The sequence below is a fragment of the Epinephelus moara genome, chromosome 20, assembly GCF_006386435.1.
Source record: "Epinephelus moara isolate mb chromosome 20, YSFRI_EMoa_1.0, whole genome shotgun sequence".
Classification (NCBI taxonomy): domain Eukaryota; kingdom Metazoa; phylum Chordata; class Actinopteri; order Perciformes; family Serranidae; genus Epinephelus; species Epinephelus moara.
The window spans coordinates 1,140,520-1,155,036 of NC_065525.1; the positions used below are offsets into that span (position 1 = coordinate 1,140,520).

At 40.5% G+C, this 14,517-nt stretch overlaps 2 long non-coding RNA genes across 3 annotated transcripts; both read right to left on the reverse strand.

Moving 5' to 3' along the window:
- Window positions 1-7,459: 7,459 nt before the first annotated feature.
- On the reverse strand, window positions 7,460-8,976 carry LOC126407449 (uncharacterized). The gene is made up of 3 exons (XR_007571790.1): window positions 8,746-8,976; window positions 8,593-8,631; window positions 7,460-8,507 (listed from the first exon to the last, which is right to left on the reverse strand). It is a non-coding gene; the product is annotated as an uncharacterized LOC126407449 (long non-coding RNA).
- On the reverse strand, window positions 8,976-12,448 carry LOC126407446 (uncharacterized). 2 transcript variants are annotated; one of them, XR_007571786.1, is made up of 4 exons: window positions 12,365-12,448; window positions 10,718-10,763; window positions 9,106-9,144; window positions 8,976-9,016 (listed from the first exon to the last, which is right to left on the reverse strand). It is a non-coding gene; the product is annotated as an uncharacterized LOC126407446 (long non-coding RNA). The 2 variants fall into 2 exon arrangements; XR_007571787.1 differs by lacking the exon at window positions 12,365-12,448 and adding an exon at window positions 12,058-12,194.
- Window positions 12,449-14,517: the final 2,069 nt, after the last annotated feature.

Here is a 14,517-nt window from a genome sequence, read left to right on the forward strand (position 1 = left end):
CGGGTGTCATTGCCGCCAACGTGAATAACAATCTTACTGAATCTACGTTTAGCTTTAGCCAGCAGTTTTAAATTTGACTCAGTGTCGCCCACTTTGGCCCCGGGGATACATTTGACTATGCCCGCTGGTGTTGCCAACTTAATGCTCCTCAGAATAGAGCTGCCAATAACCAGAGTTTTATCCTCAGCGGGTGTGTCGCTGAGTGGGGAAAAGCAGTTGGAAATGTGAACAGGCTGGTGGTGAGCTGTGGGCTTCGGCTTGGAGCTGCACTTCTCACGAACAGTTACCCAGCCTCCCGGCTGAACGGGTGTTACCGGAGGACCGCTAGCGGAGGCTATGCTATGTGGCTCTGTACTGGCTACAGGGGACTGGCTAACTACTGCTGCTACTGAATGATTTTCCATGGTGCGGAGCCGCGCTTCTAATTCACTAAGCTTCACCTCCAACGCAGCAAATATTGTCTCTCTGTTCAGGCAGGACTGTGCCAGAACTGTTGGTGAGCTCAGTTCCTTACGCAGCTCGTTGAACGCTCTCTGTTGCACGCTCCCCCATACCCACTCATTGTCCGTCTTGAGCAGGTCTCGATGTGGCCCAGGAATATGACCTTGCTGACAGCGAACAGACACTTGTCGTTGTTGAGCGTCAGGCCCTCCTCCTGGAGCCGCTCCAACACTCTGTGCAGCCTGTGGTCATGTTGTTCATGCGTTGATCCAAAGACGAGGATGTCATCAGCATGACATACCGTCCCTTCCAGCCCTGTCAGCATTTGTGTTAGCCGCTTTTGAAAATGTTCGAGTGCCGATGAAATCCCAAACGGCAGTCTCTTGTAGCAGTATCACCCGAAAGGGGTGATAAACGTCGTCAGCAGGACTGATTCTGGATGTAGGGGTATCTGCCAGAATCCAGCCATAGCATCCAGCTTTGTAAAGATGGTTGCCCCTGCAAGCTTGGCCAGGGTTTCGTCAACAGCTGGCAGGATATGTCTCTCTCGGCAGATGTACTCATTCAGATGGGTCATATCAGAGCAGATTCTGATTTTTTCTCTGGGCTTTGGTGCCACAACCATTCCTGCGCACCATTCTGTAGCCTCTTCGATGGGCATAATTACCCCCATTTTTTCCATTCTCTGGAGCTCCCCTTTGACCTTGTCATATAATGGTAGAGGTACACGCTGTGGCAGCGACAATGCGTAGGGCTTGTCCTCTTTCAGCTTAATTCTGTACACCCCTTTTAAGCAGCCCAGACCTGTGAAGACCTTGGGGTATTGTTTTTTCATGTCGGACTCCAGCTCTCGAACACTGTCAACAAGATGCAGTAGCTTCAGGTATGAGATTGCTGGAAAACCAAGAAGAGGTGTAGCTAGCCTTTGTACCACATACACTGGTTGTGTCGTTTTCCTGTCCTTATGTTCCATGACTCCATCGAACTGACCTCTCACCTTTAGAGGTTCATTGCTGGGCCCACACAGTGGTATTGTTGCTTTGGTGAGTGGGCTGTGCCATTCTTTTGAGTAGGCAGTAGCTGGGATGACTGTTGCGTCCGCCCCTGTATCCAACTTAAAGGTGGTGTCTTGGCCATTCATTTTCAGTGTGTTTTTCCATGTTTCACATTTCTTTCCTGTGGACACCGCTCCCAGGAAAAGAGTGACCTCTTCTTCCTCCTCAAGTACTGCACCAACTCTACCTGATCTGCAAACAGCTGCAAAGTGTCCTTTCTTCCGACACTTTATGCATTCTGTTTCCCGTGCAGCGCAGTTGTTCAGGGAGTGTACTGGTCCTTTTCCACATTGTCCACAGTTTTTCTGTCCTTTTTGGAAATCTTTTTGTCCCTTTCCGTAGGTTGTCTTCCCTGTCTGGTGTTCTCTGTGTGACTTTTTCTTGAATTTCAGTAAGTCCACGTTTGCCTCTTTCTGTTCTGTAGCATTTGTCTCTCTCACTATGGGTTGCTGTTTCTTAATTTCTTCATGTTTTCTTATCGTGGTAACAGCTTTTTCCAATGTTAATCCACTGTCCATTTGTAGTTTTTCAAACAGGCCGTGATGCCTTATTCCTACCACCAACCTGTCTCTGATCATCTCATCCTGCAGAGGTCCATATTGACAATGTTCTGCTAGTTTATAAACTATACTATAAACTAAAGAGATGAAGGCCTTAGTTGATTGTCCTGGCTCTTGGCTTCTCTTGTTGAAATGAGCCCTTTCATAGATCACGTTGTATTTGCATATTAAGTATTTAACAAAGGCTTCCTTTACTGCCTTGTACTTCTTTAAATCTCCAATGCTTAAGACTTGTGTGCTCAAAAAGTCATCAGCTTTATCACCCATAGCATAAACTAATGAGTTAACTTGATATTCTTCATCCTTACTGTTGAGTCCGGCCGCCATTCGAAACCTTTCAAAACAGCAAATCCAGTTGGGCCAGTTGGCAAAGTCTGAGAAGTCAAAGTTTTCTGGTGGGCTTATGGAAAAAAGGGAATCCATTGTTCTTTCTCTTTGTTGTTGTTGAACAAGCTCCCCGTCGCTGTCTATTGACATCCCGTGTAAAGACGCTCCTTCGCCGTCTGTTTAACTAGCTATTTACTGCACACAGCTTATTTATTTATTTAACTCGCCCGAAAACTTCTTCCGAAACTTTCTTCTGAGACGGGATCCAGCACTCTTCGGACACCATGTAACATGCCTTGCTCAGGGATTGTGTGAAGATCCAGATGGGAGACGTACGTAGCTCTTTAGTTAGCTTTATTTTCCGTTCATTCAATCACCTACATACTTCCGTTCCGTCTCCTTATATGTTCCCCACATAACTAGGTACACACATACGTTCCTACTACACATCTGCTCCCGCTACAGTTGGATTCTCCACAATTTCATTGTTAAATTCATCTTCCTGAGACTAGCAGTGGGCCAGTTAGCCGAGACCTACCCAGTGAGCAAAAAGTAGTCCAGATCACGTCTAAAAGACATAATTTCGGGACATCCAGAAGACGTCTTCAGGGGAGCCAGAATGCAAGTTTTTTATACGTCTTTTCTGGACGTTGTTAGGACGTTTCTGTCTGGACGTCAGAAGACGTCTTGAGGGGAGCCAGAATGAAAGTTTTTTATACATCTTTTTTGGACGTTGTTAGGACGTTTCCTTCTGGACGTCAGAAGACGTCTTCTTGGGAGTCAGAATGAAAGTTTTTATACGTCTTTTCTAGACGTTGGTAGGACGTTTTATTTCTGGACGTCCAGATTACGTTTTCAGGACAGCCCGATTTAAAGGGGTTTTTTTTAAGTCTTTTCTGGACGTTGTAAGACTGTTGTTGAAAGTACTTACTGCAGACATCATTTCTAGACATCCACAGGACGTCCAAAAGATATCCTGAGAAGATGCAAAAGACCAATTGTCATGACTGCTTTTATCATTTTTTCTGTGAGAAAAGAACCCTCAAAGATCTCTGGGGGTGCCCTTAACCTGTTTTAGAACCACTACAGATTGACCATGAAGATAACCTTAAATGCAGTATGGACCTCAGTTTAGTCTGATGAAATTAGGTGGCAGAGGTGAACAGTAAAAGGAGTGCCTTCCAAGCTCTTGTGAAATGCATTGACTTCAACAACTAAATGACAATTCAGAAGATCAATAAATACAGACAGCTGTTCAATCATCCATAGCAAAACTGACCACTCCAGAAAGCAATTACTTCAATCTCAGTGTATTAACATGAAAATTCTAAAATTGAACTTTAGCAAAGTGCTTGTATCTCACATTTTGTAAAATGTGTGACTGACTTAAACCAGGTTTGCCACTCTTTGTAATTTAACAGTTCAAGAAGAATTGTTTCACAATTAAAGACCAATAATTTACACAGAAAATCGTTGTCGTCTTGCTAAATGCTGTTTAGTCACCACAAAATATTTGATGTCTCAATAAAAATGCCCAGTTGTCACCATAAAATCTGTGCCTCGTTAGAAATATCGGTTTTTGTTGCCAAAAATTGTCTACATCTTGGTAGAAAAATATCCAGTTTTCTTGCCCCAAAATTGTTGAATCGTTCAAAGTTGACAGACCACACAAAGCTCAAAATCAAGGACCTTTTGGTAAATCCAAGCACTTTAAAGTTCTTCGTTTCTATCTTTTTAATTCATTCACTTTCAAGTTCTTTCCAGACACGTGGCAACCCTGTTTAACAGTGTGAAAGGCGAAAACACACAACATACAAGGGATCCACTGATATGGAAATTGTAGCCTATACAGATAACATTAAAATTGCGGTTATGGCCGATAAATATTTACCGATGTCAATATGATCTGTACAAAATCAAGTTTCACTGATAATTACATTTTGGACATATTGAAAACCACATGTAAACACTGAATTTGAAAAAGCAGTCTCTCTTTATTTCTATAACATTCCACCATAATTATAATAACAGTTTAACATATATATAATAACACTTTTGGAACAAGTATAAAACTTAACCACTAGGGTTGGGATCTGTATCCGGTTCTTTTTTGGAACCGGGTCCAAAGTTCTGGTTCCGGAACCGGTTCCATCACATTTGGAGTAACAGTTCCTGCAAACGGTTCCTAGGTTGTAAAAAAAAAAAAAAAAAAGTCACATGCATTTCCATTAGAATGCGGCACGGGCCGCATATTTCTTTCCGAACCTGACCGAGCCCGACATTATTTAATGACTAAAGCACTGAGTTTGTGTCACACAGTTGTTATGGTTACTGGCTATTTAACAGGCCGGGGGTGCTCAGCGGTGTGTTTGAGACGGGCGGCGGGAGGTCTGAGGCTTCCAGCGAGGGAAGAGGGAGAAATATAACAAAATAAGATAAAATAGGAAAAACCTGTCTCCCTCTTTTATTTAATTTTCAGCGTTTAATCCAGGCGGAGGCTGGCGGCGGGAGGTCCAAGGCTTCCAGCAAGGGGAGCGGTGTGTGTTCTGTTCAGGTATTGTCACGTAAATAACAGTNCCAAGCATGAATGCATATAAGTATTTTTTATTACATTGCTGTGGTTAATTTGAGGTAATAGTGTTACTGTAGAAATCAGAGAATCACTTTTTGTTGTTATATATTCTCAGGGAGATGATACAAGCTCTAAATCTGAAATACACACCACACACAAATGTGTGTTTTCATCTAATTGTACTGTGCAACAGTTAGAATAAAGTTTTTTTTATTTGTATGATTGCATTTGTGTTTATTATATACTTGTTTAAGTATAGCAAGTATAATGAATAGGAATCAGTAAGAGGAATCGGTAAGGAATCGGACCGTTAGGAAGGAATCGGTAAGCAATCGGAATCCTAACGAGTCCCAACCCTATTAACCACCAAGTCTTTTGAGGAAAAAAGTGCTGGTAAAAAAAAGTTCATAACACAACAAAGACAAATTTTCCCACATTTAAACACCCTTTCAGAGACATTCAAAAAATTAATAATCCTGGGAGACTGGGCAAAACTCAAGAGAATGAGCAGAAATACAAACCTCATAAATCTATTTCTCCAGTATTTTGGCATTTCAGGCATACTGTGGTTGATATCTGAAAATGCTGAAGGACATCACTGGGAACCGGGTTGTAATTCGAAGAGGTATCCCCAAGCTGCAAGTATCAGACAAAAAAGAAAAAAAAAATTAACCCAACAAAACAAGATTCTTCAAAATAACAGCCTTTGAATCCCATACTACGAAGTCATCTATTCTGATCTCAAAACTTTGTTGAATTTCACTGAGATGACAGGTTTGCATCCCTGCATCTGTACATTTCTGCTTAATTGAGCTTACATTCTGGTAAAAGTTGCAAAGTGATTAGCACGTATGACTTATTTATGATGAATTTTGTTTTTTGATTTTTTAAAACTCCCGACGCTTTCTGATGCAACCACCAAAACTATAAGCCCATAATGCCAGTCAAAGATGTTTGGCATAGGACTGGACCTAAGTGCAAAGTTAATTTATTTCCATACATGGGAAGGCAGATTGCCCTGGAATAATAACAATGTTAGGGTTATATGCAATAGAGCCTCTGTACCGCTCTGAGCTCAGGTCTTAATTATTCTTAGTGCCACACACATAGGAAGTCAGTAGGCATATACCATGATCTTGATTTTACAGGGCCATTAACAAGTAAAAAGTCACTTGAAACTAGTGAAAAATGTCTAAAAACCAAGTTACTTGTTAGGTGATTGTGTCTTATTTTAAGTGTTATGAGATATTTTTACTAGAAATAAGACAACTATTCTTGGTAAGGTTTGGAGTTTTTGCAGCGAAATAATCATAGAAAGAAAATTGTTTAATTTCATTTTCTTTGCAACACAAATAGCCCCAAAAGTAAACAGACAGTAACTTAATTTAGTCCTGGTAAAATAAACAAATGTATTGTAAATGAGTAGGATTTCTGTGAGGGTAAAAATAAAACAGTGAATCATTTACAAGTGATTGATAGATGAACAGATCAGTTAGTTTTTCACCTGTTTTATCCTCCCTATAGTCCCAGATTAAACACATTCAAATGATGAAAGATGTCTCTTAAAAAGCACATCTCTGATCTCTGACACTAACCCATCATCCAGCAGAAACACGTCGGCTATCATGTGGTTGCAAACACGGAGAAAAGTGATCATTTCCTCCCTCAGTTCACAGTGAGAGGAAGGGTAGGTAGTTTTACAGTCAGTGATGAACAGTGGATGTTGTCTGATAAACTAACATTAGCATTTTAGTTTGAAGGATTTATTGTGAAAAAAATGTCCGTTATTTGCTTTTGACTTTTTTCTTCAGGTTTTCCATTTTAAAACAGAACTTATTGGCGGGCCGGTTTGACTTGATTGGCGGGCCAGATCTGGCCCGCGGGCCGCCAGTTGAATAGCCCTGGTTTACATTGTTTACGTGTCTAGAATCAAATTTCTGGTTTAAACTGCAAATAGGGATTTGGAATGATGATGCCACTGTAGGCCTCATCCTTGAAACTATAAAATCCAAACCATAGCCAAATTAGCATATGGCGAGTCTGGGGTAATACAGCTGTTGTTCTTACTATAAGGCTGATATTACATTAACTGGTGTGATGAATAACATCACAGATAAACTGTTGAATACGCACATAGCAACTGACACAGTGAAAGGGTGCAAACACATCCTTCTTTACACAGGTCTACGAGGGCTGCTTCCAGAGTCTCTTAATTGCATCCGCGTTTCCTCTCCTTGCATCCTTTCCTTGCGTCTAAGTTAAGTCCCTCCCACCGAGGAGAAACGCTAGGAAACCAGTGACAGAGGAGCCATCCTCTCCTCTGCGGCATCATGTGGCGCGACATCTGCTTCTGTTGAGCGCAGCAGAGCTAGAGCTGTCAATCACCTTTAACAGCTGGAGCGACTTTTGACGGAGTTCAGATTTGCACACATTTGCAGTGCTCTAGTACTATTAAAAATTGCACAGTTATCCCTGTCAGAGCAGCTGTTTCCTCGCTGCAGCCTGTTACCTGTTTATTATCCAAGACTAAAAAGAGAGATTGAATTGGCTGAATACCTTACAACTCCTAAGACCAAAGAAAAAACAAAATACAGTTTGGGAACATAATCTTAGGAAAAAAGACATTGAAAAACATGGCTAGACCACCCAGAGACTGTTAGCACTGTGATGTCTAAGAAATACAGATTGAAATGCACTTCATGTCATGTCCAAAAAATGACAAGATAAGGGAAACATAACCCTACATTAGCAGAAATCCTCCCACATTTAACAATCATTTCAGAAACACGTAAAATAATTATAATTCTGGAAGAGGCTGGCCAGAACTTTGGAAATACTCAGTTAAAACCAGCTAGATTCACTAAAATGAGAATAGTTAGTACACCTTAAAGTTCTGTCCACCATAGGTGAGCTGCCACTGCATTCTAAGCTTACCTCCACTTTAATAAGCAGGTTTAAAACAACAGAAACTGACACCTTTGATTTTCGCCAAACAGCAACAAGTTTGCAGGTTTGCTAAACAGTTGGAAATAACTTTAGGTGAGACATTTAAATTCTCTTGTTTTTTTATACTTACTCCCTTCTGGAATGGGGAACTTCTCTGTAGTATGTAAAGACCTTTTCTTTGGAGGATCTAAGTGAACAGAAATAAAGTGTGGTGTAGCCAACAGATGGAATTGGAATGTATGTACAAAAACCAGAAACAACAGGCCCTTTTCCCAAGAGTCATTTTGACACACAAATCAGCCAACACTTTGCAGGGCTGGATTGGAAATGCATTCACATTTGAAAAGCCCACATTTTTGTAGGGAAGGAGAAGCGCATCTACTTTAAAAGAAGTGCTGTCAATCAAATAAATAAATGAATAAATAAAATAATTTATCACACAATTTGATTAATGGTCTTTTTAGAATAAAGGCAAAAACAGGTATATTTTCTGCTTGTAAATGTTGTCAGTCAAGAGCAATTGTACTAGTGTCTAGTTTCTGATATGAAACTAATAGATATACTTACAGTTGGTTGACCCTCCCTGGTCATGGGACCTTGGTGTACCTGAGGAAATCAAACCAGAGATGTCAGTCAGTGCAGATACTAAGTGATATGAATACTTCAGTATTCAGTGAATGGCAATACTCACGACTGGTTGACCTGTCCCGGTCCACGGACCTCGATGAACCTGAGCAATCCAAAAAAATAAACATCAGTTAGTCAGTCGTAAACATTACTGCCAGTGTAACACTGCTAGGGCTACGCTTGCAATTTGAAATAGAAAATTAGTAGAAACACTTACGGTTGATTGACCTTCCCCGGCCTTGGGACCTTGGTCGACCTGCACAACTCAAACCAGAGACATCAGTCAAAAATGAAAGATGCTAAGTGATCTGAATGCTTTGGCAATCAGTGACCTAAAATACTAACATTTAGTTGACTTGTCCCGGTCAGTCATAAACATTAGTGCTAGTGCAACACTGGTATGGCTCCACTTGCTGATTTGAAATAAGGCAATTAATAGAAATACTTACGGTTGGTTAAACCTCCCTGGCCATGTGACCTTGGTGTACCTGAGCAAGTCAAACCAGAGATGCCAGTCATTCGGGACAGATACTAAGTGATATGAATGCTTAAGTGTTCAGTTAATTGCAATACTCACAACTGGTTGACTTGTCTTGGGCCACAGACCTCGATGAACCTGAGCAATCCAAAAAAGAAACATAAATGACAGATACTAAGTGATTTGATTGCTTTGGAATTCTGTTACTGGAGATACTCACGACTAGTTGACCTGTCCTTTCTGTTACTGGAGATACTCACGACTAGTTGACCTGTCCTGGTCCACAGACCTCGATGAACCTAAGCAATCCAAAAAAGAAAAATCAGTCAGTCATAAACATTAGGGCTAGTGCAACACTGGTATGGCTCCACTTGCTAATTTAAAAAAGCAATTAATAGAAATACTTACGGTTGGTTGAACCTCCCTGGCCATGGGACCTTGTTAATTAAATGCAAGGGGCGTCATTTAGGTTACTTTTTCATTGGCCAGCAATTCTTGTTAACCTGTCATTTTTCCATTGAAATGCAGTGTTTCCGCTACATTCATTTAGAAGCGGCGGCACGGCGCTGCTAAATTATTGCCGCCACTGCTTCAGAACTGGGGCAGATGGACGTCTCTGCTCCGGTACGTCAGCGGAGCTCAAGCTGCAGTGCACTTTCTCTCTCCTCTCCTCTCCTCTCCTCTCCTCTCCTCTCCTCTCCTCTGACACAGGGGGAGGGGCGGACGAGGGCAGGGGATGCGTTAAGTTTCGTTTTCAAGCTGACAGTAAAGTAGCCTACTCAAGAAAATAAAATGGAGTTGGTTTTATGGCGTTTAAATGCCAACACCCGAGCAGATATAAACCAGTGATAGGAGCGCACAGAACAGTCACCGCAAGCAGAAAACTCACAGCTGGGGCCTATTTCTGCTCCGAGAGCGTACAACTCAGTATCCGCATGCATGGGGCTGTGACGAGCGCGGGCGACTCTCCCTATGCACTTGTTGTGCTCAACACTTGCTTGCTCAGTTTGATCACTGTCTCAGTTGAAGACAGACAGTTGTCTGAGAAAACAAAGTGAAATAGTATTTAACAGCTGATTCTGTTTTTTTCCACTTACACCTCAGAAAGAGTGTTAAGACATTATAGCAAAAGCTGTTTTAACCCACTTATAGATTTGTAAAACCTATATTTTGCTTATGAAAACAGAAAAAGGGTGTTATTACTGATATTTCCAAATCCAGACCACATTAGACAGATGAAAAAATTTATTCTACAGAGATATATTGTGTGATTGTATTTCAAAAGGTAAAAATTATATTAATAATTGAAATAATATTACTATGACATAATATTAGTCCCTACAAGAGAGACGGGGGATTTGGGCAAAAACCCAGCACTTAAATAAATGGACCTTTGACTCATTGAAAAATTTCTTTGTGGACCTTTAAGATTTGTATTTGAGTACCCCCTGCCCTACACAATAACAACAACAACAACAACAATAATGATAATATTTAAGAAAAAAGAGCTCTAATACCGTTTTTTGGATTGGTATCAGCACATATATATCAGAATTGGATTGGAACTGAAAAAAAGCGGATCGGTGCATCTCTACTATCTCGTGTGCTTGATATATATTTTTTTTCTTTGTGGAACTTTAGGGGCTCCGTACTTTTCTGCTAAGCTGAATGATAAAAGTGTCAAGAACAATCTTCCTAACTATAGACTCACCTTAGTTGAGTTGTTACTGTCCGCCAGGGTAACTGTGTGTATTTGTCTGTTGGGGAAAGACAGGATAAAATCAGCCAGTGTATCAAGATGCCAGGAACACATTTAGGTTTTATTATAGTCAATATTGAGATCACGGTTATTAGACACAATTGACGTATTAAACATCATGCATTTATTTAACTTTAAAAAAAAAACGGTCTTTAACAATGGAACAGTATTTTTTGTTGTTCCTCTTCTGACTCCTTGAAACTTAAGTGTTTCCAATTGCTTCAAACCTTTCATGTGGACCAAAGGCTCTCTCTAGGTCATCTTGGCTCAAGCTGAACTAAACATGCCACAGCATGCCTGAGAGCACATCATTACAAAGGATAGGGTGCGACTACTAACAAGACAAAACCAGAGCATCACTGCAAAATGGAATGCAGCACAATAATTTTATCTTGTTTTCATAATTGTGGGAGGCTGTAATTATAATTGAGATTTGCCTAATTGCCCAGCCCTAACTAAAACCTCATCAAGTGCCTCTATACTATACTATACTATACCTCTGAACTATACATGCACACATACACTTTATCCAGTCCATAAGCTCAATTTTGCACTACTGATCTGTTTCTCGTATTGCACTGTCGCTACCACTGTGCCTTTTTACTTTTTTGAGTATAACTCTTTTTAGCTCAGGTTTTATTTATGCCTCTACTTATTATATCTTATATTTTATATTTTATATTTGCATGTTGTGTCAAGTGTACTGTCTGCACCGAGGGTCTGAAGAGAAAAGCAATTTCGATCCTCTGTATGTCCTGTACATATTGTATAACTTACAATAAAGCTGACTTTGACTTTGACTAATACCTACTCAAAGCCCCCTAAATACCTCCTCAAGGATCTCTAAAACCTGCTCGAGGACCTCTATAACCTCCCAAAGGATCTGTAAAACCTCTGACACCTCCTCAGGTACCTCTAAAACCTCTTACACTTATTCAACAATGTCTACAATTTATTTAACAACAACTTACAACACTTTCACAACGCTCTTGTGGTGGTACTGTTCCCTGTAGCCTAGCGGCTAATTTGCGGCTAGCGAGCCAGCTCAGCGCACCCCACCCCCACCCTCCGGCGCAATGTCGAAGCTTCGATTTAAAATCGTTTTGGGCTCAAAAACTTCGATTTTCCAAAATGAAGTCGAAGGTCAGCACTAACGTGAACACACGACTTCTACATTGTTGAAGTGGCCACATTCACCAGGAAATAAGAAAAGGCTAACGTCAGTTAGCAGGCTAGCTAGGTAACGTTAGCTGTTGCTCCAGGTGTGTGCATTAACCAGCAAGTAGATTTACCTTTCACGTCGGGCCCGTTAGAAGTTTATTTGGTCATTACTCTTCATTCCCTGTTAGCAACAAGTTTGTAAATGAAGCTACGGTTGCCCGTGGTTCATGTGTGTGCCGAAAACTGTTTACCAACTGCCTATCATTTAGCTTTGAAGCTAAAGCGCGAACAAACAAGCACACATACAACTTTTCCTGATCTTTTGGAGCGAACAACATTACATAGAATGATTTAAGCTTTCAGTGGGATAACCTGTGTTTCAAATAAGACTAACAAATGATAAAGTTTCATGAAATCATTTGTCACACGTTTTTCTACCTAGCAGAATCCTCTCCAGCGGCAGCTCGGTGAATCCATGGATTTTCGAGTGTCCAGGTAGATCCCTCCACTGAAAATTAAGACTCGTCATATCCATCCGCCACAGAGTTAGAGAAAGTCGGTTTAATTCCAAGTATTTGATCAATAAAGAGCTTTGCATCCGCAAATTAAAACAAAAAAAGGTTGTCGGAAGCAATTTTACTCATGGCATAACTTCCAGTGTTGTCCCAAAAGTAGAACTGTTTTTCACAGCAGAGGGATCAGAAAGTAAGCCCTCCTCCCCTCCCAAAAAGGTGTTTCGACTCAAGTTACAGCACCTTATGTTATGCAGTGCTCACACCTAATTAGAAAAAAAAGATTTAAAATAAAAAAATTCAACAATAAAAATTACGGTGGCTTATTGCATTCATTTAAAAATTTAAAAAATCCTGTTTTTATGAGATAATTATGTCAACATTTGAGATATGTTTTCTAAAACAATTTTTTCCCCCTGTTTTTATGAGATAATAATTTCAACAGTTGAGATAATTCCTCTAAAAAAACAGGGAAATTTTATTTTTTTAATGAATGCAATAAAGCCACCGTAAAAAAAAATCAATAAAACTGAATATACATAAACAAACAAACAATCTACAACCAGTTCCGCATTTCAGTTGCAAATGTTGCCAAAATAAATGTACTGTGATTATCTGGACTTGTAGCCTTCCTCTGATTCAGGCGTTTAAAAATGCTGACCTGTTCAACAGAAACAGAATTCTATCAGTCTAGGTGCAAGAGAATATTATGATCTGACTAATTCCCTCAAACCCAGAGAAAACATGTTCACTTGATTTGCAAAATCTGTTTAACTACCTACTACTACTTTCTGAGTAACAGTCAGCCATTCCCTTCATAGTTTTCCATAAATGTTTTATATTTTGCTTCTCAAAGCATTTTCTAATTGTAGCCTACTCTCCAAAACAGCCAAGGGGCCTGCCTTGCCTATATGTTGTTATTAATTTGCTTGATGTTGATATTGGTGTAGGTAAAATGGTTTACATGAGCTTTTAGCTGAGGTTGTTCTGTTTAATTTGGTGCATACATACATGATTTGTGCTTGTTGTGAGTGTGTGATTTGAAATACCCAAAAACATCTGATCTGGATTCTGAATAGGATAAGATGATCAAATTCGTATCCCATTTTTGTACGCTCACATAATCAGGTTTTTAAATACACAATTTTGAGATGTAGTCTTATCCAGATAACCCTGATCCAGATTAAAAGTTTTGAAATGGTTAGCCCAGGCATTTTCTTGATAGATAGATAGCCTTTTATTGTCCCATGGGGAAATTTGTTTTCACAAATTGTCACAACAATATTTGGGTACACAAAAACACCACCAACAAACACCATGCACAAACACCACCAAACATTGAACAACATACACACACAATGCACAAACACCACCAGACATGAACAACCGACACATATATCACACTCAGGAGGGCTACGTCCATATGATGTTATTGGAGGAGGTTGTTAAGTGCAGAGATGGCAGACGGGACAAAGCTCTTGTTGAAGTGCGCTCGTCTCCATCTCAGGGTCCTGTATCTGCGCCCAGACGGCAGCAATGTGAAGTGTGGGTTGAGAGGGTGATCCGAGTCATTTGTTATTGTTTGTGCGAGATGTGTGACAGATCGGTGGTTGAGTTCTGTGAGGTTGGGTGTGGGATGGTTGATGATTTTGGATGCAGTAAACATATCCGTTGTTCAAGACCTTCAAATCCCACACATGGATAAAAGGTATAGGCCTATATCCCATCTTGATGCTACCAATAGCTGACAGGACAATTTCACCAGCCAGCCAGCCAGCCTTTCTCTGTCCCTCTGGTAGGGCATATTCTTTGATCTTTTTGGTCAAAATGGATGTCCTCTTTCTCAACTAGCTTGTCAGTATAGACAAGATGTGGGTTTCGTTAATCATTGGCAAACTTTCTGGGGAAAACCTGGTCTTATTAGGAGAGACGGCATTCATCCCACTTTGGATGGAGCTGCTCTCATTTCTAGGAACCTGGCAAACTTTATTAGTAAATCAAATCCCTGACAACCCAGAGTTGAGACCAGGACTCGGAGACGCAGTCCTATACGCCTCTCTGAGCTTCTAGTTCAGTTAC